Source organism: Cydia amplana, chromosome 13 (genome assembly GCF_948474715.1).
Source record: "Cydia amplana chromosome 13, ilCydAmpl1.1, whole genome shotgun sequence".
Lineage (NCBI taxonomy): Eukaryota > Metazoa > Arthropoda > Insecta > Lepidoptera > Tortricidae > Cydia > Cydia amplana.
Genome location: NC_086081.1, coordinates 15,799,914 through 15,826,141, shown reverse-complemented (window position 1 = coordinate 15,826,141; position 26,228 = coordinate 15,799,914). Strand labels below are relative to the sequence as shown.

The following is a 26,228-nucleotide window of genomic DNA, read 5'->3' as shown; positions in this document are numbered from 1 at the left end:
TGAATAATCGTTGTTCGAGTGTCCTCCAAGTTTTATTACATTTCTATTAAACGCCGAAGAAACCTTGGCTTCCTTAATTCTATAATTAAAAGTTAGCATCGGGACTTCGGTCGCCTTATTTCTGTTTGCGTTTATTTTTTTAATTTTGCTTCGACTTTTATGTACTTAATTAGGAGTTAGAAGCAGCGGCATGATAATCTACTACATTCAACTTGGAACACATGGCTGGCTAGGGGCACGTCCCGGCATTTTGATGTTTTTAAGCTGAACTATCAGAGGATAGTCTGATACACAATAACTTAAGTAAATTTGTTCTACTTTAAATGAAATTGGGTGAACGTACGTATAGTTGTGGGCATTATATTTTAGTCATTAAATTTTGAGCAGGCTCGATCAAGAGGTTATTGAGCTAGAAGAGCTTAAAATGCCAAAAAGCTTTTTGTGAGGGGTCTTGCTATTCTGGTCAAGTTAATTGCAAGAAAGTATGGTCGAGTTTGATATCAAATGAAAGTGCTCGGTTTATATATTCATAATATTGTTTTTAATTTAAGATTTTAAAATAATTAGCAAGATAAAAAGAAATAAAATAATCATAATATTAGTATTTGACATTTGACAAGAAAAATTACGGCTTGCCACAGATACAGTTTATTTTAATCTCTATGGTGATTTAAATTTATCAATTAAGGGCTCCACAGACCTTGCAATAAATCGCACGCGGTTTTTGATCCTTTCACGACTAAGTAGCACTAGTAGACTTGATCTTTTTGGCGAAACGCGAGTTCTTAGTTTGGGGCGAACTACTAGTATTATACTAACTTTTGTTTGCTACTGATGCGTCTGCGTGGAATGTGGAATTAATATCAGCAGTTAGAGTAAGTACAGCGCCTGGATAAAATCGAATGGAAATACTCGTAATTTCGAGCCTACTATGATTAATTACTTAAACCAGTTAACAAGCAATTTATAAATTTTCTCATTTCAAGCACCCTTTTCACCCTCTTTAGGGAGGACTTGCGACATAAAAACTATCCTATGTCCTTCCTCGGGACTCATACTATATCTACGCCAAATTTAAACGAAATCCCTTCAGCGGTTTAAGTGTGAACTGTCTGTCTGTCTTGTATGAAATTTTCCTATAATATATATTTATTTCAATTGAGTGTTAGTTTAAAACAAAAGCACAGAAACATTCCAATTCGAGCTTAAAATTCAATCTGTTTCAATGTAACAAAAACAAATGGATATTTTATTCACGGAGTGTTTTCGAATCAATTAAACGTCGGCGTCGGCCAATCGTTTAACTATTCCCGATTGGTAAAAAAAAGAATCTAAAAATCCTACATTTATTTGTTTGTTTCGTTAGTTTTATTTTCTATTACAGTTTGTAAGACACTCGCTGTGGAGATTCTTGAGGGATGCCAATGTCCAGTCTAGTAGCCGTACCACGAGTTGACACTTGACGTTTACGTTAACGACTGCGTAAACTCGATCGCAGACCATCTAGCTCACTCGCTAACGTACCTAAATCTCAAACGCCAACTCGTGGTCACCGTGAAGATCCAGATGAAAAAATGGTAAAAAGGAATTTATAAATGTAGGTACCTCCTTTCAATTTACAATACCACCTACCAAGTCATTGGGTCCTTAACTCTAATGTGTTATATCTTTTTATAGGTATTATAATAATTATACCAAGCCAAGAGTTTAACAAATATACAATATAGGTATACACCATACATAACACTCAACAAGGATAATGTTTTTAAAAGAAACCTAAAAGCTTTTATTAGGTACCGAGAAAGCATACTACTCTATTACAGAAATTTTGACTGATTTGTAAATTAAAATGTATTGACAATAGATCTTGACTGCATGAGATAACCCTGTTTTGACTATTATTGTTTGTCTGTGATATTAAAGTGTGTATTTTTATTGAATTTGTATGCCAATAGGCACGACATAGTGATACTGAAATATTTATTTAAATAACATCTTGTAACTAATGAATAACTGACATTGTAATTGTACCTATCCTGATATCTTAATTAAGTTGATTATTTAATTAATTCGAGTATTATATAACAACGGAACCTAATACCTAAATAAATTGACATGTAATATTTAAAATATTATAAATAAATGACTATGACTATGACTAACATACCTATGTCTGTTCCTATGTTGAACAAATGAAATAAATTTATTATTTTACCACATGCCAAGGAATCAAACTACCATCAAATATAACCTCTATTCTATGACAGGAAACAATTACGACCAAAACCTATATTTGGGTCAAGAAGGTTACTGGGACATAGTTTTACGAACGCATATTATTTAATACACAAGGGACATTTTTTTACGGCACAAATATGACGGGATATAAATTTGCATGTTATATGCCAAAATGTCCCATATCTTCGTGACCGGGTTCAGTAATGCGTCATAAATAGTATTTTATTGGGTTTTTATGTGAAATTTCCTTTTTTAGGTAAAGTGTTTGGTAGGTTTGTATATAAATTCATTATTGTGGATATAGTTTCATGATGATTGGTACTATCTTAAGAAATGCAATTAGCTACTAGCTTAAGTAGTTTTTCCGGAGAAGTCATCGGTTCTCTTCCCGTGAGATATAAATGTTTCTAATGAAAATGAAAATGAAAATATTTATTTCAGACACCAGGTATCCATATTTTTGTCTACAAAACTATATTAGTATCTAACAAAGAAAAATAAAATAAAACTAAAACTATAAACTATAAAAATAAACGTTAATGTTAGTAATATATATATATATAATGCTCATTGGATCTTACATGTATTGAGATCCAGTGAGTTATAAGAGGGCTATCGACCCTTTCCGCAATCACCTTCAGGAGTGTGTTGGTGCTGCCCCGCACGCGTTGCCACAGGGACGCTACCCTCTTACGCAGCACTGCGTGGAAGCCGTCTGTGCCCACTCGGCGAACATTCCTGACGCGCTGCATCGCCAGGACGCGTCGCTAATAAACCTGCTATCTAAAGTTTGCGAATAACTAAAACTAAAATAAAATAAGGTGTTACGCACCGCATACAAAAAGCGCACGGTTGACGCCACGCGGCCAAGCCAAAATGTATGGAAATAATAATAATAATCATCATCATCATCAGCCCTTTATCGCCCACTTCTGAGTATAGGCCTCTCTTCGAGTACACCACTTGTCCCGGTCCTGAGCTAATCTCATCCAGAAGTGACCCGCAATCTTCCGGATGTCGTCCACTACACCCAACGATCCAACGGACGCCAGGCGCTTCTTTCATCCGAAAGCGGCCACCATTCTGTTAACATTTTAGTCCACCTGCCATCACTCTGCCTAGCAACATGTCCCGCCCATGGAAATAATAATGAAAAATAAGTTTTTCGTTTTTTAAAAAAGCGGAAACCGCACACAAGCATATCGGAAATTCCATTAAGCTCCCCATTATCGCCGTCTGTGCTATTTTCCCCGTATTAAATGCCCATTCCGGTCAAATTTGTCCACAGTTCCGTCCCGTGTCCCGTGTCCCACTTTAATACAATAGAGTGCTTTAATGTCACTTTATAGAACGGTTAGCAGATTACACCTTACACCCATTAACCTACCTTTGGTCATTTTGTGCCAGTCATTTTACTTCATTTTATTTTTGTTATCGAGTAGGAGCTAGATTCAGATTTAACAAATTGTTACGGTTTTATTTATTTATTTAGATAGGCCTCGAAGATCGCTGGCGGTAATTGGATTAAAATGAAGTGAAAGTCGTGCCTGAGATGCGCGCCAATCACCAAGGTCGTCAATGTCGTATCGAAACCATAACACAATGTTAAATTAGAATCGACCTCTAGGTAAAGCTGCGTGACCTTCGTCCCCATGTCACAGAAATAGATGCAAGGCTTTTCGGGCGAATGTGTAGATATTTTAGAATCTAGCTGAGATGTGCTTGTGTTATTTTTGGCATTATTTTTATCGTGAAAATATTACGTTACCCCAAAAAAATATACCAAAGAATTTATTGGACTTTCCTTGCAAATATATATTATATGAGATCCGGCATGCTTTTTTTCGGTTTTTATTAATACACTAGCTTTTGCCCGCGACTTCGTCTGCGTGGAGTTAGTAATGTGGGTAGCTTATTTTTACTCAGTCTGCTTTTTATCGATTTCCCATACAAAATTCCACCCCTCTTTTCACCCCCGTAAAGGATTTCTGGGATAAAAACTACCCTATGTCCTTCCCCGGGACTCAAACTATCTCCATACCAAATTATAACTAAATCTGTTCAGCGGTTTAAGCGTGAAGAGGGAACAGACAGACAGACACTTTCGTATTTATAATATTAGTATGGATTTTACAAATTAGTGTTCTGTTAGTTCCTTTAAATCGCCACTTCTTATGTGGTGCTGTTGTATTGCCATTGTATCAAGGGGCGGGACTGATGGCGTGAGTAGAGGCTCGATTTTAGACTTCATTTGGGTAAGGGAACGGCCTTAAAGAAATTTCTCGGTAGGGCCTCTGATAATTTAAGACTTATGAAGGTACAATTGATCCTTGCGCTTAATTGTTGTGATCGAACCTTTTAATTATTAATCAAATCATTTATTTACATACAAGATATACACAGTGGTATTACTAAAAGAAATTAAGAACTAGCTTAAATCAAAAATAGGCCCTTGAGGCACTGTACCAAGGATACTGGCGACATTTCCTCGCTGTATCGCAATGCTGATACGTTGTGCGAGGTAGCTGCCAGCTCTTCGGTCACCAGTTACGTCAACAATAATTTAAGTAACATGAAAAGTTTTAATGACCTCATCGGAAGTAGTCTAAAAGCGGACACCTTTATATTTAGCAAATCCTGCCGTTAAAATAAACGTGTCGCTCCCCGAGAAAAGGAGCCTTAGTAAAACTTGTAATGAAGTTCGATTTTAGACCATTTCCAGTTGTATTAAGGTCTGTTTTGACAAATATATACGCAAATTTCTTAATCGCGCCAATTTTGTGTTAAAGTCGGATTAAATGTTAATTAAACGTCCGCGAAGGCTCCCAATTTGGTAAGGGTTTAGAATACAAACACATATATATTAAGCGAATTTGAAACTTCTTGCCCAAAGATAAAACTCAAAGCGTATTATGTTTATTAAAGCTTTCGCTAGTAAATTTTGGCAAATTGCAATATTATAATCAATTTATTTAGATTCATAACTGGCCAGTACGCGGTTAAAGTGGGCCATGAAACATTGCTGAATATACTTACAAAATAGCAAAATACCTTTGTAAATAAAGGCGAATAAAATATTACACAACGGATAATTGGCTGAACTGACTAGAGTTTTCCACTCATCTACACGAAGATTAGCTGGAACTTGGAAGAGATCCCTTATAGCAGCCACACTCAAAGTGTGTTCCGCGGAACCCTAGGGTTCCGCGACACCCCTGCAGGGGTTCCGCAAGAATTTAGAATTAGGTATGCTTATTAATAAAAAAATACACTTCTAAAAACTATTGTTTTATTGTAGGGTTCCATCAAGTATTTCGCTTTCCAAAAGGGTTCCGTCAAAATAAAAAGATTGAGAACCGCTTCCTTATAGGGATAAGTTCGCCCTTGTACTTCCATCACTGTAATTTATTTTTGTAAACCTGTGTTGTGTACAATACAGTAATTACTACTACTACTACTATTTATTAGATATAATAAAGTTCGGGCACCTAATTTCGTAATTTGCCAACGGTGCGTGCGGCAAAAGAATGCCAAGTTATTTGTTATTTTGAAACTTATTAAATGCCTTTGCACATACCTATATAGTTTTATTTTCATAGCATTTACGAATTAAACGTGTAATTCAATATAAAAAAACTATGATTTTGCGTTAGCCCCCCTCAAATGAATAATGTGTCCCAGTTGCAAGCCACACTCTGTACAGTCACCTGCAAATGTTATTTTTCGAAGGCCGTAAAAATATGTGACACGCTCTTATGGCTCTACAAATAAGATCGTGTCAGATATTTTTGCGGCCTTAGTTGTATAGCATATTATGGCAGGCGACTGTACCCCCAAAACCTTTTTAAATTCCTATTTCTTTCCCCTAACCACTCATAATATCTTTATCGTCCACGGACTTCCTAATGCACATCATCGCATTACGAGAAGGAAATGAAATAAACATCTGTATTGATTCCGCAATTTCCGGGGAATCAAAGTGAGGCGGCGTGAATGAATAAGATAATGTTATACCCTGTCTTTCTGCAGCTAGGTATTGTTTTGTTTTATAAAAGTACTGTGATAATAAATAAAGATGCATTTTTGAGCAACTTGGTTGCTATGGTCACGTTTAAGAGAAACATAGTTTATTTGGCTCAGAGACCGTACGAGGAAAGCCTTCTACGTAAGTATTTATGCATTCGTTCCATTTTTGGTACCATCATTTTATTCATTTTTTTCATCATCATCATCATAATCATCATCATCAATGTCTTTAAATATCTCGAACTGTTTTTCACCTACCCCTACAAGTGTTCCTCATGCCACATAATTTCTCATCTCACCCAGCATTACAGCCTTGTTTATAACAATAAAGAACAACTCGGCCACAAAATTTTAATGTACAAGAATAAAACCTCCAGTGACAGCAAAGAAGCTGCTATACACTATACACCCCTCGGCCCGTTTTTGTTTCATAACATTATTTGCGCAAATCCACCCTGAGGCTTTGCGGAATTTGCCCCTGACATACATTTACAAAGCGGGGGTATTTCAGAAGTAGTCTCATTCAATTTTTACATTCCCTGAGACTCTGTTACAATTTGTTGTAAGTGGCGGACGACTGTTTCTACCTTGGAGGATACAACTAAACGGAGTAGCCATTAACAGGCTTTCCCCTCTGTCGAAAATAGGCGGCCAACGGTCATACACAATGTATGCACTGACGTTTATCTGACATGGCTATTTTTACGTTACGCATACATTTGACGTTCCCCTCCCCCGCAAAAATCGGCAGACTGTTTTGTACAGAAAATTACAGACATGGCGTCTCCGTTTGATTATATCCTCCAAGGTTTCTACATTCAAAGGTGGTCCCCATTTTCCTCCACGGATATTGACATTATGGTAAGTAATTTTACACAATTTAATGTAAATATATTAAGTACCTATAGCTATACGAGTACACCGAATCATCATCATCATATCAGCCCTTTATCGCCCACTGCTCAGCCCGGTCCTGAGCTAATCTCATCCAAAAGTGGCCCGCAATCTTCCGGATGTCGTCCACCCATAATACATATTACATCATACCCTTTCAAGCAAAAAAAAAAAACTGCAAAAAGCATTTATAAAATTGACTCCTTGATGAACTTATTGCGATTTTTCACGGAGACGTCAAACGGGAAAGAAACGTCAAGAAACAAGGTTTACGATCTTGCATTTCACTAATATTGTGTTTTTGAAATCTGAGCCTTTTCACGTTACGTTATAGTTCAATTTTCTAATAAAGGCAAGATATGGGCTTGCGAAGAGTATCTGTAGATAACTAGGTACTTTAGTAGCACAAAAGACGTCATTTATCAAAGTCCGGTATTGGACCCCGTACCGCCTACAGCTCAGGAAGATAAGACATTTAATGGATGTTTCTTGATTTTCAACGTGTTTTTAGACGTTTAGGTGTAACTTTTTATTGTATAATTTAATTTTGTATTCTGAAAAAATCTAAGTAGGTAGGTTTGTGTATTTTTTGGGATATTAAATTTCTCTTTATTTATTTTGACATTCCGACAGTGTTTCCCGTATTTTCGGTAAAGGAAAAGACCTAGCTTTAATGTATGTTAATTATGGGACACTTTGCTCTTGTTTTTATTTATTGAAATGTAAATATTCTAAATCAAAAAGTGTTCAGCATAAGTGCTTTCCCGTTTGCATACCAAAAAAGCCCGAGCAACGCTTACTACGTCTAACAATTTGATGACGGTACTTTTTTAACTGACTTCAAAAATACTTCTACTGCCCTTACCTGCCTTAAACATTTTTCCAAATCCCTTAAAGCTTTCGAACGATATATTATTTATTTCTTGTCCAAATGAGTCCAATCAATAACATTAGCTTTATCAAAGGGGCAAGTCAAGGTACAGAAACCTATGGATTAGGGTAAGACCTTTCTAAATCAAAGGATTTGGGTAGATGCGGGTAAATCGCACAAAGCCCAAGAAAATAATTGTTATAGTATAGACGCTTAGGTATTCTTATTGTAGTCTAGACAACTTAAACCCCAACGGCCTCCTAGCCTAGTCTCTGTCTAGTGTTCCAAAAGGCTCGAGTCCTTAGGAACACTACTAGTGACCCTGCCTACGAAGCTCGAGATCCCGGGTTTGAATCCCGGTAGCATTTATTTGTACTTTTATTTGTTTCTGAGTTAGGTTTTTTTTTTATATCATCGTCTAGTAATACGCACAACACCTTACGCTTAGTGCTTACTGTGGGACTATGTCGATTTGTGTAAGATTGTCCAATATTTATTTATTTACAAGTGACTATCATGTCATAAGGACACTTTATAAAAAGTTTCCGTCGCGTAAAAAAATCCTATCTAAAGTGTCATTCTATGGAACTTGCTATATAAACAAGCCGCCATATTGAAACTGACAAAAAATATGAATTTACTAGTGATTTTTGTTTACATAGTTAGCAAGTTCTATCGAATGACTTGAAATCACTTAGGGATGAGGCGAAATGATATTACATTGCAGTCTAATGTCATTTCGCCTCATCCCTAAGTCATTTAGATAGGAAGTGCAAGCACTTAGTTAAGTGCGTATTAGCTTAGCTCAGCTTAGCTAGTTATAGTTAGCCTTTAGATAATCGCAAGGGCGATGAAAGCCTTTCGAAGGTTGAATATAGATATCTACAAAGGATAGTACAAGTATCATATTGACCTAAGGATTAATGCGTTAGCTGAGAATGCTAAAAAACCTTGGATAAATAAATACTTACATACATAGAAAATGCCCATGACTCAGGAACAAATATTTGTGTTCATCACACAAATAAATGCCCTTACCTGGATTCGAACCCAGGACCATCGGCTTCACAGGCAGGATCACTACCCAATGGCCCAGACCGTACGTCTTGCGAAAAATTGCTTTTATGTAGGTATATGTATGTCATACAATTCATTTTTCAAAATAAAATATGGGGAATGGTAACATTTTCATTTTGAAAATTAAAAAAGTTAGTATACACGCCTGCGGCTCTCGAAGATCACATGCGCGTTGCCGACCCTTTTGAAACCTGGCGACATTTAAAATTCGTATTACTTATAGTGTGTCAAAGGACTGTCTCATTTCAAACATAGACAGAGAGAATCATCTTTGTCTTACACTATTACTAGCACCCAAAAGAAAAGGATGAGTATAGTTTTTTTTGTTCCTATTTACTGACAAATTGGTTTGACCAACTATACTTGCCAGAGCGGCGCTCACGTGCGTAGCTTATACGACCGTTCAAAACGCGCAGTAAAAGTGTATTGACCGCCTAACTATCAATTATTACCGTGTTAGGTGCCTTTTTATTGACACACGTCACGCAAACGCCCGCCTACGTTGTTTATATCGACTTTTCGGCAGCACTTTCACATACATTAATTTTGTATTATGCAGAAAACGTCTGCAAACGAGGACATAACATAGAAATAAATGTAACTCGAAGTCGAACGAAAGAAGAGTCGAACTCGCGACTCGTGATCACTAGCCCATCGCTTTGGCAACTGAGCTACCGAGACTTCACTCGAGGACAGCGAATATTTCCACCATATGCACCTAGCGACATCTACCGGAGTTCTAAGTCACATTGGTCCTAATAATGATTATTATTTGTATCTCCTTTTTTGGAATTCACGGGCCAATAAATCCCGGTATTTTTATAGGCTTGCCTTGGAGCTTTAATGTTTATTATTATTAATGCGATATACATTACATGATGTCATTGATGTCCGAGTGATATCAATAATCGATTTACAAACTTCAAATGCCGCTGATGCCATACAAAATCTCCAAACACATTCGTCGTAAAAGCTACGAGCGTAGATATGAGGGTAATATACAGAATTGCTTGCACCAAGTTCTTGCAACTACATGCATAAATCATCACACCAGTAAACTTGTATGATTTGTGATCCTGCCTGCTACAGATACGTATTACTAGCAATAATAATTTAGACTAGTATGTAGTATACATTCCGAGATAGGTGGGTTCTCAGAATTCGATTGAGTTGCGACGTTGATATTTATTAAGGCGATTAGTTTGACAAAATAAATTGACATCAAATATTAAAACAATTTTTTATACGGTGTATCGCGAATTTATTTTGTTACATTTAGTCTCAATTAATGATTTGACGGAAAAATTATATATCTGGTTGAATTTATAGCCCGTAAGTGGATTTACACACTGTAGATGTTGAATTAATACTTATACTCGTATGGGTACACAAAAGTTTCCTAAGGCTAAATAAATTAAGAATAGCAATTCTATTCAATTCAAAGGGAAACTCCCCCGTTTCAATCGCACTTACCTTATCTTCGTGATTTATGAACTTGAACGTTTTTTCAAGCTTGAAGTCAGTTCTCCAATGAAAATTTGGCGGATTGGTATAAGATTGAATGTGTGTTAGATATTGCGTTTCTGATTTCGCTAAAGAAATTGTTTTTAATGCGTGATACCACCTTAAGGTGACGGTAGAGGTGGGTAAATTTTCAGATTCTGTCAATTTACCCCATTTCACACACAAGCGCACTTCACGCACACTACCTCACTTTACTGGGACAGGTCATTGACCCATCAAGTTTTTTTAAGATAGCGTTTTGAGTTTAGTGTTAACCACTGACCTCTTTTGAGGAACAGAAACTGTAAAAACGTTCCATTGAAAGAAGAAAGAGAAACAATACATTAAATCTTGCTCTCCTTGTCTGTTCATGTCACACGTGACGTATTTAAATTCTAATTTAATTCATTTGATTGTTAACTATTTTCTGCATATTATGGCTTTGTCGAGATACGCGTTTTGTAAAGTTAAACCGAATAAACCCAGATGTCATTAAGTCAGATGTAAAATGTTATTTACTACTCTATACGGTTATTCATAAGGCGAAAAATCAATTCAATTAGAAATTTAAATAAATAAAGTTTCGGCAGGGTGGAAATTTAATTAAGGCCGACAAAATAAAATTTAATAATATATGTCGGCTGATGTACCCCTAAGATCTTTACAGATTTACTTGTACGAGTATCGTATATTCGCTATTTATTTTGCTATTAAATTTATAAAATTAAAATAAATAATTAAATATTATACTGGCATTCCACCGCTATTATTTCAGTGCTGAACTGATTATCTTCGATCGTAGCCTTGATGATGTAGTTGTACTTACACTTACGGCGGTAGGAGCGGCAATGAACCCCGCGCAGCGTAGAACGAGAGGTGCGTTGGGATAAGTGCATATACATATAATTCTTCGTGCGACTGTCTGTCTGTCCGTCCGTCTGTCACAGTCTATTTTCTCCGAAACTACTGGACCAATTCAGTTGAAATTTGGCACACATATGTAAATTTGGCACACAAATGTAAATTTGTGACCCAAAGATGGACGTGTAACGTAAATAAAATGTATTTTAGAGAATTTGAAATACGGTAGCCATTTTTGGGGGGGGGGGTAAATGAAAAAAATAAAACATATGTTTTTTAAACTATATAGTGTTACATATCAAATAAAAGAGCTCATTGTAAGAATCTCAAAGATATTTTTTTTTTATAATTTTAGGATTAATAGTTCAGCAGTTATTCATGAAAATAGGCAAAAAATGATCATTCTCCGCCCACTTTCTCCGAAACAACTGGATCTAAAATTTTGAAAAAAATACACAAAGTAGTTCTTTACCTATATATGTCAGGAAAATCTATAAGAAATGTGCAGTCAAGCGTGAGACGGACTTAATATACGGAACCCTTAGAATGCGAGTCCGACTCGCACTTGTTTTTGTTTAGCTCTTATTAGGTTTAAGGAGTTTTATGAGTGAAAAAAGAAGTTTTTTGTTTTATGTGCCCGCGTTATTGCCGATCGATTGTGTTTTAAACGATAATTAGACAAAAAAACTTGTTTTTCACCCAACGAATGTGATCCCCATGACACATCTTCCAAGTCGCCTTTGGATAGGCTTAATTTTAAAAATAATTGAAATAATGTTCTATATCATTCATACTTGCAAAAAAAGACTAAAAATAATTTACGTGACCAATGCTTATTATTAGTAAATATCTTATAATTTAATATCTGATATATCACACGATACAAAAAAATGGCCGCAAAGTTAAAAGTTTATTTATTTACGTTACTATAGTCCATCTTTGGATCACCGACTCTTTGTCATATGTGAAAAATGTGTACCAAATTTCAATTGAATTAGTCTATTAGGGGCAGACACACGAGTGATCTTAAAAGGGATTTTTTTCTTGAATGATTTGTATGTACTTACCCCAACGCACCTCACGTTCCACGCGGCGCAGCGTAATCAGTAAGTACCTAATAATTAGTGTCCGACCGAAACACAAATTTCTGTATATATAAATATTGTTGTCCTACTTGCTCCCCAACTTTTGGTCTTTGTCACATAGTTTAGTTTCATAATACGAAGTACTATTTCGTATGTTTCGGCCAGGCCGAAAGATTCGGCCGTTTTTTGGCCGAAACCGAAACTACGGCCGAAACATGATTTTATGGCCGAAACTGGCCGAAACCGAAACCGAATCTTCGGTCGGACACTACGAATAACCACAATGGTCTTAAGTACCACAGACCCTACTGTCGCTTAAGTCCTTTATGACAATCTCTGCCTATTAGAACTTATAAAAAAAAAGAAACCGAGTAATTATATCCAACTACCGAACCTGCTTACAAATTTTCTCGAGATATTTGAGAAATGTGATATGCAAAGGAGAACATTCGAACAAACGAAAGTATTTTTGCCCAAGCTGAAACGGAGACCTTCGCCTACGCTCGGTCAGTGATGGTTTAGGTACAGTCAGCTGCAGGTCACCCCTGCATAGAAGATTGTATGCAGGGGTGGTACCTTTTCTCTGCAGCTGACTGTACACCTATAAAAAATAGTTGTACCTGCTGCAATTTTATACCGGTACCGTACTTTATATTTCAACAGGTATAGTACCTTCAAAACGAAGCGGTATTGATAAATAATAACGGTACCGTACCGCCTATAAATAATAATAATAATTCAGCCTATATACAGGGTGGTCCAAACCTTGACGTCCAAAAATTTTTTTTTAGATTCCTCACGTCGTGGGCTATCAGAATATACCCCATGTATGTTAGCCGATTTTTCGTAGTTATCGAGTTATGATTTTTTTTTACTTTTAACTTTTCATATGAAATTCCGGGGTTCCCATACAGAGTGGCTAAAAAATAACTGCATTTCCGTTGCCAGGGAGGTTTTGGGATTATACTGAGCAACTTTTACAATGGGGCCAACCCCGAAACCGCGAAAAAAAATTACCCTTCCATAGAAAATGGACTAGCCAAAATGTATAAAAAGCCAATTTTTTTTTCGCGATTTCGGGGTTGGTCCCATAATAAAAGTTGCTCAGTATAATCCCAACACCTCCCTGGCAACGGAATGCAGTTATTTTTCAGCCACTCTGTATGGGAACCCCGGAATTTCATAGGAAAAGTTAAAAGCTTAAAAAATCATAACTTGAAAACTACGAAAAATCGGCTAACATACATATGGGGTACATTATGATAGCCCACGATTTTTGGACGTCACGGTTTGGACCACCCTGTATGGACAATAATCTCAACGCTAGCCCAATGCGGATTGGGGACTTCACACACAGCTTTGAATTTCTTCGCAAATGTATGCACTACGAGTATGCAGGTTTCCTCACGATGTTTCCTCCTTCACCGAAAAGCTAGTGGTAAATATCAAATGATATTTCGTACAGAAGTTCCGAAAAACTCATTGGTACGAGCCAGGATACCAATGAGTTTTTCCTTACCGCTTATACCGTAAAGAAATAATGCAGTCTCTGCTTTGCACGATTATTGTGTGGACATAATTCTTATAATCACCGAAACATACATACCTCTACGCACAGAATGTCATTGAAATAAAACATTGTTTTTTATAGTAAATTAATATAACATTCGATTTATACACATAACAATAAGCAGGCCAGGCCGCAGCGATATTGGCCTGTAAGCTTCATCTCGGTCTCCAAATCCGCAAAACTCGCTGGTACTAAATGCTGGTCTTGCCGTTATTAATTATCTTGATTCTTGAAGATTATCAGAACAGCACGTTACGTAATCGCATACATAGACGGAACGAACGTCAACAAAGTAGGTGTAGACACTGCAAGTCTTTAGGTATTAAACGAATTACGCTTCGTATTAATAGATGAGTAATATTTAAATGAACATATAATATTCTCTAACATAAATACAAGATTACAATTAATTGACATCAAAAGTCATTGACGTACAGAAGTCATATACATTTTTATAATGACGCAAAATTGATACCAGCATAATGAAAATCAATCCCAATCAGTAAAACGAGTCTTTAAACTTTTTTCATTTTAAGCGGGTTTTGAAGGAACAAGTTACTTAAATTCAATTGTAATCGTATTGTTTTAGGATAATTTACTGCTGTTTTCGACCGTTACGACCCGTAAATAACAACAACTCACATTTAAAATTTGACTGGAGCTCGACGTGATTATATTTATTTACCCTATTTTATGAAATACAATTTATCTACTGGTATACATTTTCGTATGCGTATATGATGAAATGTCTATAATAATGTCAAAAACGAGCTACAACGACGTACACGTCTGCTTCGATGCAAGGCCAACGGCCATCTGACTCGAAGAAGAGTTTTGAGTGATGTCGTCAATGTATGGAAATTATACGAAAGTTTACATTTGGGATTAAATTTCTGTGTTGTATTTGTGAGTAAAAATATAAGTAGATAATAATCTGGTAGTTTAGTTATCTAGCCTTCAAAATCCCACAACAACTCAATTACTGTCAAAGACAAAACTGTAATGCGTCTTGCTCAAACGGAACTCCATATTTTGATTTTTGGACACTTTTAGTGTCGATTTGTAGAGAATTACAGCAAATAAAAAAAAATATGGCGTGAAGAGCCGGTACACGGCTTCTTCGTGAATAGATTTACGTATAATTTAATGCAGTTATTAATCATTCATTGAACAAATTGATTGCACAAAGTGAGGTCTAAATCGAAAACGTCATATACCGTCCCCTTAAACTAAAAGGTCGTGGGTTCAAACCACATGTTTTTTTGGAACTAAGTAATTATGAATGTCACTTGAAATATAACTGAGTTCTGCTTTAAAAATGTTCCAAATGCACAATATTTGTCCGAGCGTTAGCGAAGGTCTCCGTTTCAGCTTGGGCGAAAATGCTTTCGTATGTCCGGGTATTCACCTCTACATGTTGCAATTCTCAAGAGATGCTCGAATAATATTTATCAGCTATAACATCATTAAAATAAGAAGTATTTATGGCAGGACAACCATAAATAAATGATTTAAATGTACGCCAAAGTCGTTTAGGTAGTAGCGCGCCTTAATAGCAATAAAACAGAATTAATTGATATTAGGTTTAAATAAAATTAATACAATCAGAATTACTACACTCTTATCTCGACTCTAATCATTCTAGAAAGTGAAGTGTTTGCTTAAAAACGCTCCGTTACGTTTTTAATTAACCTTTTTACTGGAATTTATTGTCCTGACATGACAATGAACTAAACGTGGGATTTGTTCGTATCTCTGCGAGATACCGATTGTGTTTTTGTGCTTAGCAACAGGAAAGTCAGAGCGATGTACCGTTTATTTCACAGATCTAAAATATAGTCATCTGCAATAATATGTTACTTTTCGAAGGCAGCAAAAATATGTGACACGCTCTTATGGCTCTACAAAATAAGATCGTGTCAGATATTCTTGCAGCCTTCATTGTGTAACATACTATTGCAGGTGACTGTACAAGATTGCTTGTCAACGATCAAAAGCGTGACGAAAATGAGATCGAATTAATATATGGTGTCATTTCACGGATCGGATACTCTCGGACACTCATGAAAACTTTGGCCATTTGAAACCCGTCATAAAAAACCTATCTTTGCTTTTAGGGAACTCATAAATCTTTCAGTTATTGCAATATTATTAGTCTCACAAACATATGTCTGAAGTCAATAATACTGATTCCAAGTACCAGAAGTTTCCTCCAAACTCGATCGTGTTGGTTGTAACTTGTAGATCATTGAGACATGCTCCATAAATAATGTGTTTATGAAGACGAATGTTGCAGCGCAGTCAACATGCGAAAGATGCATGCTCAAGTACAGTGCATAGGGGTGTCTAACTAAACTTCGGTCCGTGAAAACAGATAAATTCTACACAATCTGGCCCGCAAAAAGAAAGTTAATCTCTAGACTTCGGGTTAAAATGTTTGAGAACCCCAGGCACCCTAGTCTAGTTATGCTATTTTTGGTACTATAACTTGTACTTTATAGTACTATATCATTCTATATGCTTGAGGCAATGAGGGTACAAATCTTTTTTTAGCTTTTTGGTACGGAACCCTAAAAAGTACCTATAAGTAAACAAACTGAACGTCAATAATCTAAATATCAAATAAAAATCTCTGCAGACGACATAAGTTCCTAATGTGAGTCAATTTGTGTTTTCGCCACATCACTTTCTATTCTTAATAAGTAAGTTAGGTACGTGTACCTACACAAATAGTGTTGGCGTCGTGCCACATTGTTTGAAATATTCAATCTGTAGGCAGAAGGCATGTGGGGTGGTAAGTGGTTGATGTGGCAGCCATCTTGAACATTTATGAACATTTACCTAGCTTGAACGGAGGCTCCACGAGTATAGACTTAGATGGAAAACGAGAAAATACAAGAACTAGTTCATTTATTATTTAAAAATTAAATGGCTTCAGTTCAGTGGGACTATTTCGCCAGTGTCATTCAAGGTATTAGGAGCTTTAAATACGACTAAATTGTACGGTTAGTACAAGACAGTTTTATTAGCTCTTGTAAAGCGTAAAATATGTTTAAAATCCAATTTCAGTAAAAAGCAAAGTCTAAAAGGGGCCCACTGATTATCAGTCCGCCGGACGATATCAGGCTGTTAGTTGTTCGGAACTATCAACTTTTTGTTGTAACTGACAGGCTCATGTCGTCCGGCGGTTTGAATCATTGTGTTCTAAGCTGGTGTATTAGGTATATCGACAAAATAGAAGTAAAATCAGAATAAATGAAAGACGTTGGTGTCGCTACCGTCGTAGGTAACGGCGTGATGCGAAAATTGTGAGATACTGTCGCTCCAGGGACGTGGAATGAAAGGGCCGGCGTTGGTAGCTAATGTGTAACGTCGTCGAAGATCAAGTGGTGTAAGTGATGGGAAATGTAATTAATTAGGTACGGTCAAGGAATTACATTTCGGTACCATTTCGTGCCTTGTCACAGTGATAGTAGTATGAGGTACGAAATGGTACGGAAATTAAATTCTGTGACTGTACTTATGATGGATTTTCTTATATGGAATCGCTGCTGACACATATAACATTTTGATGCGACGAGATCCATCATCTCTGACGTGAGTTGAAAGTGCCGTTGAAATTATTTAAAAGGATTCCTGCAGAAATACATGTACAATGTGTGTGGTATTCAAAGTCATATATTATGCCGCCTCAACGAAATTCAGCTTGATTAAGGCTCACTTCCTCTACACGGGGTTTACCGGTTAAACCTGGAATTACCATGGTTACCAGTACAATTTGACACTAGGTTAATGGTTTAACCGCTTAACCCCGGGTTAGTGAGTTGGTGCAAGTAGGCCTAAGAGATCCTTCCGGGCAACTATATGTTTATTTTTTGTTTATACGAGTACATACTCGTACTAGCACTTACGGATAAACCTTACGTGCTAATAGTGTTGTTAGTATTATTTTCATGTGAATATACATTCTAATATTATACAATACAACATATTCTCTCTGTGATTATACAATTCTATCAACTGTTTCATTAGGTACTTATACAATATACTTAGCGGTCGGCAGTAGACGTCATATGGTATTATTATGAACACATGAGTGAATGTGATTTTAGTGCACGATATTTAAGATAAAAATACATTGGAAAAACTTTTTGCCAAATCTTGGACTTGCTATCAGTATGAGAAAAGAACACTAAAGTCATTACATAACATAATTTTATATGCGTCTAAAGTGTCATTCAATAGAATTTGCTAACTATGTAAACAAACCGCCATACTAAAATTGACACTGAATGTCAAATTACTAGTAACTTTTGTTTACATAGTTAGCATGTTCTATTGAATGACATTTTATATTATAGTGTCAATATGTACCTACACAATAACATCAGTATTGACGTTTAAATCAACGCAATGTCCATCGCCTCCTCTCCTCTGCTTCGACCCGTGTCAGCCGAAGTGGCGTGACAGTGACAGATAGGGGCTAAACGCCGCTTGAATGTACCCAAATGGGCACAAAGGAATCCCGAGAAGTGGGCTCATTTAGACGATGCGAGAACTCGCATGCGAGTTTCATTACATTGCGAGTTTTGATCGCTCGGTTAAATTGGACGTAACCATAACAGTCCGCAATGTAACTAAAATCGCACGCGAGTTCGCGCGCCGTCTAAATCAGCCCTCAATAAAGTATTTAACCGAAGGTATAAAACTAAGTCTTACAGATGTAGTACTCAATTGTTTTCCATCGTACCTATGTTCTCAGAAACGTTCGTATTTATCATTCTACTTCAGTCAACGTTAGTACTTTTTGTACCGAGACTGAATAAAATAGCAAGACACTACGTTCGTACGTTTCCGTAAAAAACGATGGAAAATTTTATGCAAAATGTGAATTTCATAATAAACTTGTTGGTATGGTGAAAACTTTTCTTTTTCACTCGGTGGCAAAGTTTGTTTAACCCTCGTGCCTTAAAACCCTCGCATTGCTCAATTCACTTTTCGGAGCAGATTTAATTTTGTTATTAGCTTGCTCGGATATTAACTTTAGCACGAGCGCTTAAACAACATTTTTATCCCCTTGTACCTAAATATATAATTATTAAACATACCCTATGAAAATAAAATAGGTAAGTACGGCAGGAAATACCAAAATATTGTCGGCCGTTTATTGTTACCACAAACCATGGAATGTAGGTTAACTCATACTAGTAACTTTACCTACTAGGCCAGCAATTTAACCGCCCAATAAAAACTTTAACGAACGCTTTGTTTGATGCAGTTCTGATTAACTCGGAAGGATCTGGGTATTCTGGGTTATAACCGCGAAAATCGAAGTTCGCAAATTGCGAGCATTTTTCTCTATCACTCTAATTACGCCTTCATTGGAGTAAAAGAGAAAGATCCCCGCAATTTGGGAATGTCGGGTTTCGCGGTAGCCCCTCTGCTGTTTTTATAATAAAGGTGCGGTTTAAGTGACCCGCAAAAATATTTTACGTTTTTTATGAAACAAAGCAAATGTTTTTGATAATAACCAGGAGGCTAATTCAAACTTACATTTTTAAATCAAAATTATGTCATTTTAAGAAGAAGAAGAAGAAGAAATACATTTATTTAGCATCAGGTACAAGTAACACACAATACGAGTAACACAAACAACTATTTTGTTATATTCGCCCGTGCGTCTCCTTGGGTTAATACATGTACAACCATGTACGACCAAAATTCATGCGCGAATGATAACTAAATGACATCATTTAAATTTCAAAATGTACGCTCGTATTAGCCTCCAGTGTAACATGCCGACTTAAAATCATGAAATTGGGTTATTTATGTAAAAGTAGAAAGTCAATTAGATATAGTCGGATACAATTTGAACTGCATGTATTTTGATGTATTTCAAATCCATCCTTTTGAACATCTAGCTCGCTTTGACAATAATGCGAATATTACCATTCTATTTGATTACGAATAAACTAAATATTATTATAAGCCCTTGAAAGGCGTAGAGATAGCTACGTCGTAGCACTAATAGAACCTTCATCGTAGATACCCCATCTACGCTAGCTAAAGCTAGTAACTTCATTTAATTAACCGTATACGGTACATTAATCAAAATCCATTCACAGTTATGGCACCACATTTAGCATAATGTAATGAACAGGCAATCTACATTCTACAGCAATAATATCATTAGAATTTGCTTTCTCTACTCGACTATACTCATAGTTATTATACTAAAAAAAACCGGCCAAGTGCGAGTCGGACTCGCGCACGGAGGGTTCCGCACCATCAACAAAAAATATAGCAAAACAAGCAAAAAAACGGTCACCCATCCAAGTACTGACCCCGCCCGACGTTGCTTAACTTCGGTCAAAAATCACGTTGTTGTATGGGAGCCCCACTGAAATCTTTATTTTATTCTGTTTTTAGTATTTGTTGTTATAGCGGCAATAAGAAATACATCATCTGCGTGAAAATTTCAACTGTCTAGCTATCACGGTTCGTGAGATACAGCCTGGTGACAGACGGACGGACGGACGGACGGACGGACGGATGGACAGCGGAGTCTTAGTAATAGGGTCCCGTTTTTACCCTTTGGGTACGGAACCCTAAAATCACCCACGAGACCCACACATTAAAAATATTTAGGTAAAAGCAGGCGTTGTTACTTCTGAGTAGTTCTGAGTGTGTCTGATTTTGATTTTATTTTGATATAGAGTCGTGTGATATATCCCACCTAAATTACGTGAGTGAACCATTTTTAGGGTTCCGTACCCAAAGGGTAAAAACGGGACCCTATTACTAAAACTCCGCTGTCCATCCGTCCGTCCGTCTGTCACCAGGCTGTATCTCACGAACGGTGATAGCTAGACAGTTGAAATTTTCACAGATGATGTATTTCTGTTGCCGCTATAACAACAAATACTAAAAACAGAATAAAATAAAGATTTAAGTGGGACTCCCATACAACAAACGTGATTTTTGACCGAAGTTAAGCAACGTCGGGCGGGGTCACAGTACTTGGATGGGTGACCGTTTTTTTGCTTGTTTTGCTCTATTTTTAACGGCCTCCGTAGCCTAGTCGGTAGTGACCCTGCCTACGAAGGCTACGAAGCTGGAGGTCCCGGGTTCGAATCCCGGTAAGGGCATTTATTTGTGTGTTCATTACAAATATTTGTTCCTTATTAGTTATGGATGTTTTCTATGTATTTAAGTACTTATATGTATCTATATATTATATATATCGTCGTCTAGTACCCACAACACAAGCCTTATTCAGCTTACCGTGGGACTAGGTCGATTTGTGTAAGATTGTCCCATAATATTTATTTATTTATTTATTTTTTGTTGATGGTTCGGAACCCTCCGTGCGCGAGTCCGACTCGCACTTGGCCGGTTTTTCAAATATTTTTAGACCTGAAAAGTATATTTGGACTACACTCACTCGTGAAATATATGTTCTTATATATGTCACCGTAAAATTGTAAACACTCGTCATATTATAATCTCGCTAGTTACATTATAAACTGACGGCAGGGAGATTATAATCTAACCTAACCTAACCTACGTTAGATTATAAACTAACGGGTTCACAATTTTACGGTGACATATACATACCATAACACATCACGGAGACATCGACCGAGCGAACCGCAATTCTTGCTCTGACAATCGCTACAATTACAAGTAAGAGAACAATTAAGTATATCACAATGGGGAGTAATTTGCCGTTTGCCTTTTGTTTACTGTATTTTGAATTTATAAGATCCTACGAAATGTATAAATTTTATTATGAAATAGACATGAAATTATGGTGTCATTATTCAAATGCCATTCATTTTGCAAAGGGGCAAAGTTGTTGTTTACATAATATTTTATAACCGAGCAAGCGAAAGATTCAATAAATGAACCACAAGCGTACCGAGTGGTTCGAAAAGTGGATTGTTGCGAGAGTTTCAAAGCACGAGGCTGAAACAAAGTTTGCTACCGAGTAAAACACATAGTTTTTCAACACACCAACGCAAGGAAAATACTAACTGTACAATATTCTAAATCAAATCCAAATGGACGCTATTAAATATTTATCATTCAAAGACATTTCAATGTAATTTATACCTGTCAACATGAGGAAACTACTCAAAATTTGTATCAACATACTTGGCCTTTTCAACTGCAATTTTCTCATTCCTTTTGGAAGAATACAGAGAGCCTTTACGTGCTGGTATGGTGAAAAGATTTTTTATGGCTTATTGCATGTAACACTATAATATTCACTGTACCTATATCTTTATAGTATACAACTATAAGTGTATTGAGATGTCAACATTGTCAACTACCATGAAACTGCAATAAAAAGTTAATAAGTTCTAGTTAAAAACCTATTTATATGCGTACTAAGCTCAAATGTGTGATTGTTTTCTAACAATGGATATCTTCCCACGATATAAAATTTATTACCTGAAGACAAAAACTAACAGCAATCTTAGTGAGAAAGCGACGTTTATTATAACTTTGTTGTGTGTTTGTGCTATTGATACTGCTATAAATAACACGGTTTTTCTCATGCCATGGTTATATTTTTACGATCGTTAATTTATAACAACAATATTACGGTAAAAATGTTGCGTCGCGAAACGGGCTTATCCCTAAAAAGCCTAGCTTGTTTGGGTTGGATGATTAGATCAAAATCACATTTACTCGTTTGCTGTCACATAAAAAAAAATCGTGAAGCAACAGTGGCATTTAGACTATCAGGTATCTATCCTGCATTTCGCTCATACTAGTTCGTAGAAGTATTAGTGCGCGCGAAAGCGCACGATGTACCTAACTAAATAACATCATTCAATTATCATTCTAATGTCACACTGTACGTTTGTATTTGTATTTGTATTTATTTATTTGCTGATTATGGGTTCAAAAGGTGTACAATTAAATATTTTAGTTCAACGATACCCTGCATAGTGTAGCATGCAAACTTTGAAGTATAGTCGCACTATAACATACTCGTAAAATTAAGATAAAAATATTAAAGTTACCATGTCAGATGTAATTATCAACATTAGAAAAATCATGCAGCGATTCATTATTTACAATTTTAAAATCCTATACTTATTCCATTCGAATTGACCTGTTGTAGTACGCTACAACAGGACAATTCGAATGGAACCTCATGTACATGCAGCGGGAAAAACGCAAAATGTAGAAAAGGATCAAATGGATGGTCCACATAGTTCTATTTGGATCTTACAATATAGATCTTCGCACGTTATAAAATACAAAATTGAAATCAGAGCGCGGAAATACGCGTTAGACTTAACATTGTCGGCTTGTTGTTTCTTATTGTATTAACATGATATTTCCCATGCCACGGTAATGTTTTAGCGATTGTCAGATGTTAGATAATGTTCTTAAGGTCGTACGCTGACATACTTTCTTTTGTTTCAAATGCGTCGGGTAATTTCTAGCCTGTTTAATAGTTCATTACCGTGGTGGTACCGTATGGGCGAATTATAATTGTGACATAAATATGTGTCCCACCGAGTTTTTTGTCGGTCCCATATTGGGATACCCTCCTCCAATTGGGGATTTAAATCTTCTTGAGACAGAGGTGTTAGGGTTAGAACCGGTGAAGCTTTATTTGACGTTTATAAGCGCATTGTAATAGCCTACTTGAATAATAAACTATCTTTATCTGTGTTATGTAAGTTAGAATTGGCCCCACGATTATTTAAGTGTATCGGGAGTAGGTATTTGGATTATTGCATTATAACAGCTCGTCGGTTTGTATTGCCCTTTCAGTGCGAGTCGTAGGTAAACAGATCAAAACCGACTGATAAGCGTTCGATTGTCGGCTTTCGTGTTAAGTGGCTGATTATAATTTGAGTACCCGTTGATAACCGTCGTTAATGTCTTATTACTGGTATCAACTAGGTACAATAATGCGTAGGTAATTTAGTAGTCAGATAAATAGATAGTGGTAGTCGTACTTTTAATAGATCGTGCAAAAACAAAGTCGTCGTGAAAGCTTCATAGAACATTGTTAATATTGGTATTTTTTCTATGCTTAAGTAATTATGTATTGAACTTGTGGGCCAGTTGCAAATAGGTAGTACATACTTACTGAGGCCCGTTTCTCAAAAGCTTGTAACTTGTAATATTTACAAGCGGATGTCACTTGACAGCTTTTGTTAGAAAGAGACTTCCACTTGTATTACAAGTTACAAGCTTTTGAGAAACGGGCCTCTGGACCATAATTTTGTGGTTTTACGGTAACTAAAATACAGCCTGTACATATACGTACTACTTATTTGTCCCACCACGCGTAAAGGTGGGATCGGACGGTTCACTCGAATGAATGTTCACTTGAGTGAATGTTTCATTTTCGTTTCATTTCACGTTCACACGGCTGCTGGAAAGATTATTCATTTTTAATTTTCTTTCACTATGGCGTCTAATAAAGTTGTGCGTCTTAGTATAGGTAAGTTTAATTTGTGATCATAATTATAATAAAGATTTTAACAAGCATGAAGCAAATAAAGCGTCGACGGCGGTGATGGATCGCTCGAAGAAATTATTGTAGTAGTCTTATTTTGGTCAATTCTGTTGTACATATAGGGTCACAATCGTCTTTATTTTAAGTTTAATATCTTCTTCACTAATCTCTAAGATTAAATCACTAATTACAGAATAAAATTTATAGAATTTGCGCGGATTGTTTTGTCTTTACCTACTTACTCATCAATTTATAAAATGCTCCAATAATAATAGAGTATTTTATTCGTTCCACTTGAACACCATTTTATTGCTTTTACGTAAGTAGTAGTATACCCACAGAATTCGAGAAAATTATGCAAAATCCGAATAAACGTTCACTCTGTGTTCACACTATTCATTTTTTGTTCATTCGGAGTGCGAGTGAAAGATGCCGACTGAAAATATCCAACACTGTTGGATTGTTTCACTAATGAATTCATTTTTCACTTTCGGTTCATTTTGTGTTCAGACGCGTCACTTTGAGTGAAAGATGAATAATGAAACTAGAAAATGAACAAATAATGAACCGTCTGATCCCACCTGACCGTCTTTCCAATATTTGGAGTCTTTGGGAGATCAGTTGGAATTCGGAATTTCCTACACGAGAATAAAGCACACAATTGAATGAGTTTTTGAATGGCTCTTACGCCTGTTATGGAAAGGGTAGACTAGGGACCGGTACCAATCTAGTTTTGTTCCGCAAAGGCATAAATAAGAAATGGGGGAAATATACGAATATACGTACGAAATCGTACGAAAATTAGGATCGGCAGTTGCGGGTTGAGTGATTTATGAGCGGGCCGGATATTTCAGCAGGAGGCCGATTCGAACTTAATTCATGTCAATTTCATCTTATTTTGACATCATTCGCCCTAGCATAGTACCTACTCACAGATCTAGAATGACGCTTACGCTTAAAGGTGACACTCCATTTCCAACCGCAGCTGCACTACTGTTCATTTTACTATGGAAATTGACAGTAACAGCGACGCGTTCAGTACCAGTAGTGCAGCTGCGGTCAGAAATGGAATGTTACCCTTAAGATAATAAAATTGAAGTAGGTATGCGTATGCATGAAAAAAAGTTAGGTACCACTTTTGTGCTTCATAGCGGCCGCTAACGGCCGCAAAATGTATTAAGGTTAGCGGATTGGAAATTACGAAAAACTGTATTCAGGAGACACAGTGGGTGGTTATATCTTGGAATATACTGTTACAAAAGTAAATAATTTACGCAATCACATAATTTACATAAGTAATATATTGTTTCTAAATTCAATTCTTCCAATGGCACTTGACATAACACTCTAATTTTCGTAGCACATTTGACATTGAACAGGCAATCTTGTATGTGTGATATGGCAACCTGTGGTTGTACTTTCATATTTATTCGAGCGAGATGCGCTGCGAGTAACATTATCTACTTATATCAAATTCGAAACAGATTTTTACAGTTCGAATCCCTCTTCAGGTAAAAGAAAGTGCCTTCGAGACCGGGAACTTTTTGTACGGTGGAGTGGTCAGAAATTGATATTTTCGGGAGGTATTCATGTAATATCTTGCTAATCATT

At 36.4% G+C, this 26,228-nt stretch overlaps 1 long non-coding RNA gene across 1 annotated transcript in view; it reads left to right on the top strand.

Moving 5' to 3' along the window:
- Positions 1-432: 432 nt before the first annotated feature.
- LOC134653534 (uncharacterized) overlaps positions 433-26,228 on the top strand; it is a 38,230-nt gene continuing 12,434 nt past the window's right edge. The window contains exon 1 of the long non-coding RNA XR_010097263.1: positions 433-601. This is a non-coding gene — a long non-coding RNA (uncharacterized LOC134653534). The remainder of the gene's footprint in view (positions 602-26,228) is intronic.